The sequence below is a fragment of the Apium graveolens genome, chromosome 9, assembly GCF_009905375.1.
Source record: "Apium graveolens cultivar Ventura chromosome 9, ASM990537v1, whole genome shotgun sequence".
In the NCBI taxonomy this organism is placed as follows: Eukaryota; Viridiplantae; Streptophyta; class Magnoliopsida; order Apiales; family Apiaceae; genus Apium; species Apium graveolens.
In genome coordinates, this window is record NC_133655.1 from 170,365,542 (window position 1) to 170,369,257 (window position 3,716).

Below are 3,716 nucleotides of genomic sequence, written 5' to 3' on the forward strand. Positions count from 1 at the left end.
AAACGGAGCAAACCTGGAAATTTTCCAGTAGGGTCCTGCGCGCCCGCGCAGCTATGCTGAGCGGCCGCGCAGCAGCCTTGCGCGCCCGCGCAGAAATGCTGAGCGGCCGCGCAGGGTCGGGGAAAATAATATATTATTTTAGACTTCTACTTCTGTTTGGCTTCCAACTTCTATGTAATCTGAGTTTTATGGGACTATTATATAAGTAGATTTGAGACGTTTTTCACAGGGTATTAAGAAGGGATTATGTTTTAGATTGTGTTTTGCAAGAAGCGAAGGAGATAAGGAAGAAGACCGATTTAGCACACAGCAACGAAGAGGAAGCATATATTCTTGTGATTCTTGTTTCGTTGTAACGTTGGATGCTAGTTTTCTTGCTTTGACTTATTTACTCTTGTAACGTACTCTGTTTTAATATAAGTAGTTTAGTTGTTATTTACTTGTGTTCGTTTATCATGATTTCATATGAACCCATGATGGCGATAAGTTCTATTTTGGGCTAATCGTGATCATGGGGTTGCAATGGATTTATTATGGAATTCTTTAGTTAATTGTTTAATACTTTACTGTGTGATGATTGCATGATATCTAGTATAGGTTGTGCGTATTCGTCTTATGTGCGTCGCGAACATATAAGATAGGGTGTTAATCTCTTGTGAAGCGACAGTGGATCTTGAGGTTTAGAACTTGCCATGCTAGCATAGGTTCATGTACGTTGTGCATGATTAGTGGGTAACTCTAACAGTTTTATTTGCCCTATGTAATCAAAAGGAGTAACTTGTGCTTAAATCGTTGTGTTGTCAATTTCTGTAGACATATAGGAACTCAACATAATTGATGACTATTCAATTTCTATCTTAATTGTGGATGTTTGGTAGAATGGTATTAGTACAATGAAAGTTGGCTTTTATCAGTTTTGTGTTATTCGATTAATATCATCACTGTCACATGCTAAAGGTAATAACTATGGCTATAGAAGGAAGTAATAATGAAGTTGTGATCTCATGAGTGTTTTATTATTGATAAATTACAGTGTTAGTTAAGTGGTTAATTAAGTAGTTAATTATAGTAAATATTTAATCAACAATTTTAAGTGTTATTATCTTAACATTGAGAAGTAATCATATATTGGTGAGTGAGTTAAATTAGACAATAACTTAGTCTGAGTCTCTGAAGGAACGAACTAGAAAGTATTCTATATTACTTGCGAACGCGTATACTTGCGTGAATATTAGTGCGTGATTTCGCCCTAACAAGTTTTTGGCGCCGCTGCCGGGGACTCGGCGTATTTGTTTAGTTTATGTACTTACCATCATTGGTCATTAGGACTCAGTGATTAGGATGTAGTAGTTAATTACTCTTTTCGGTTGTGTTTCAGGTACTTTAGTGCGTTTATGCAAACTCGTTCTCGTGCTCGCAAGAGGACCTTAGATACAGCTGAGGAGAAAGACGAAGTTCTTGATACACCGGAGAAGTTAGATTTTGAGGATTCGGATTCAGGAACTGAGCAGAAAGAACCAGTAAATATGGGAGATCATATTGTTCAAGCTGATCCAGCTCTTATGGATTTTTCTCGGCCTAAAATTGATGACATTCAGTCAAGCATCCTTCATCCGGCTATTCAAGCTAACACCTTTGAAATCAAGTCGGGCACTATTCAGATGGTGCAGAATTCTGTTTCTTTTGGAGGAGCGGCAACTGAAGACCCCAACATGCACATAAGGAATTTTGTCGAGATCTGCAGCACTTTTAAGTATAATGGCGTGACTGATGAGGCTATCAAGTTGAGGCTTTTCCCATTCTCACTGAGGGATAAGGCTAAAGACTGGTTACATTCTGAACCAGCTGGGTCAATCACTACGTGGCAAGATCTTGCGCAAAAGTTTCTGGTGAAGTTTTATCCAATGGCAAAGACTGCTGCTATGAGGAGTGCTCTTACTCAGTTTGCGCAGTAACCTACAGAATCTATGTGCGAGGCTTGGGAACGCTACAAGGAAATGTTGAGAAAATGTCCACATCATGGAATGCCGGATTGGATGGTAATCACTGGTTTTTATAATGGTTTGGGGGCTAAATCTCGGCCCATGCTCGATGCAGCAGCGGGAGGCGCCTTATGGGCTAAAAGCTATACTGAGGCGTACAATCTTATTGAGACGATGGCTGCAAATGAGCATCAAAACCCAACTCAGAGGATGACATCAGGCAAGGTAGCAGGTATTCTGGAAGTTGATGCAGCCACCGCTATTGCAGCCCAGCTCCAAGCGCTATCAATGAAGGTTGATTCTTTGGCTACGTATGGAGTTAATCAAATAGCTATGGTTTGTGAGCTTTATGCAGGTTCTCATGCTACGGATCAGTGTTCTCTTGTCAACGAATATGTTCAGTATGTGAATAATTATCAGCGACAACAGCAGCCTGTGCCAGCGACCTATCATCCTAACAACAGAAATCATCCAAATTTCAGCTGGGGAAATAATCAGAATGCTATTCAGCCACCATATCAGCAAGGAGTGAGTAAACAGTTTAACCCACCTGGATTCCAGCAACCACAGCAGTATGCTACAAGACAATCATATCCTCAACAGGGAAGTGCAGCTGCACCTACTAGTGCTGATTTTGAGGAACTTAAGCTGTTATGCAAGAGTCAGGCGGTTTCTATCAAGACCTTGGAAAATCAAATCGGTCAATTAGCCAATGCAGTGCTCAATCGTCAACCTGGCACTCTTCCCAGTGACACGGAAGTACCAGGCAGGAAGGAAGCTAAAGAGCAAGTCAAGGCTATTACCTTAAGGTCTGGAAAAGTAGCTGATGCTGAAAAGGCAAAAGAAGTCGAAGCTGAAGTTCGAGATGAAGAATCTAAGCAAAGGGAGAAAGCGGCGGAACCAAGGAAGACTACTGTTGAACACACTCTGCCTGAGGCTAATACAGGGGAGAAACAGCTCTATCCTCCACCACCTTTTCCTAAGAGATTGCAGCAACAAAAGCTGGATAGACAGTTCGGGAAGTTTCTGGAGGTGTTCAAGAAACTTCACATCAATATACCTTTCACTGAGGCTCTGGAACAAATGCCTAGTTATGCGAAGTTTATGAAGACTATTCTTTCAAGGAAGGTGAAACTGGATGACCTTGAAACCGTTGCTCTCACGGAAGAATGCAGCGCGGTTCTGCAACAAAAGTTACCACCAAAACTGAAAGATCCAGGAAGCTTCACCATTCCTTGCACCATTGGCAATCTTTAAAAAGCTGGACCTACCTGATCCAAAACCCACATACATGTCGCTACAATTGGCGGACCGTTCCATTACTTACCCAAGGGGCATAGTTGAGGATGTGCTCGTCAAGGTGGATAAGCTCTTCTTTCCTGCTGATTTTGTTATTCTGGATTTTGAGGAAGATAAAAAGATTCCCATAATCTTGGGGAGGCCTTTCCTGGCAACTGGCCGTACCTTGATAGATGTGCAAAAAGGAGAACTTACTATGCGGGTTCAAGATCAGGATGTGACCTTCAACGTATTCAAGGCAATGAAATTCCCTACAGAAGATGAGGAGTGCTTCAAAGTGGATGTGATTGATTCTGCGGTTACTTCGGAACTCGATCACATGCTAATGTCTGATGCATTGGAAAAGGCCTTAGTGGGGGAATTTGACAGTGATGATGAAGATAGCAACGAGCAATTACAATATCTGAACGCTTCTCCCTGGAAGCGAAAGCTAGA

The 3,716-nt window shown here is 41.6% G+C and overlaps 1 non-coding gene across 1 annotated transcript; it reads right to left on the reverse strand.

The window, feature by feature from the left end:
* Positions 1-1,919: 1,919 nt before the first annotated feature.
* Positions 1,920-2,026, reverse strand: LOC141688209 (small nucleolar RNA R71). The gene has a single exon (XR_012561668.1). It is a non-coding gene; the product is annotated as a small nucleolar RNA R71 (small nucleolar RNA).
* Between the last annotated feature and the right edge of the window lie 1,690 nt (positions 2,027-3,716).